Genomic DNA, 580 nt, shown 5'->3' with positions numbered 1-580 from the left:
GAGAAATATTATTAAAAAGTGTTGAAGTTGATCTTTCATTAATTATGTAAATGTTCTGATTAACAAATGCAAAGATACTGTGGCAAAATATACAGAAATATTTAGACATCAACACTCATCATACAAACCTCAACAATGGTGACAATCATCAAACTAATTCAGATAAGCAGATCAAATGCAATGCATGCTGGGAGTCATGAATGAGTTTTGTACTATGTTGATACCCAGCATGCATTTCAGCATAAAATCTTATTTTGTTGATTGTCACTATTGTTGAGTTTCATACGCTGATTCTTGATGTCTAATTGATTCAGAAATGTAATTTTTTTTTTTGTATATTCTGTGAATTCATAGAAGTGTGATAGCCGTACCACTGCTTTTATCTCACACTGTAGTATCACACATAATAAACACAACACACTTGTGAGCAAATATTTAAATAACCTCACAAGGAATACAGTCACCATCACCTGATCCCAATGGATCTTAGTTTTCATTGCCTCAACAAATGTATTTTAGCACATTGTTACAAGAGACAATGAAAACCTAACATTAAAGTGCAAGAGTCTAGAGCCCAACT

Source organism: Sinocyclocheilus rhinocerous, unplaced genomic scaffold (assembly GCF_001515625.1).
Source record: "Sinocyclocheilus rhinocerous isolate Xijiao unplaced genomic scaffold, SAMN03320098_v1.1 scaffold264, whole genome shotgun sequence".
Taxonomy (NCBI): domain Eukaryota; kingdom Metazoa; phylum Chordata; class Actinopteri; order Cypriniformes; family Cyprinidae; genus Sinocyclocheilus; species Sinocyclocheilus rhinocerous.
This window is presented reverse-complemented; position numbering follows the sequence as displayed.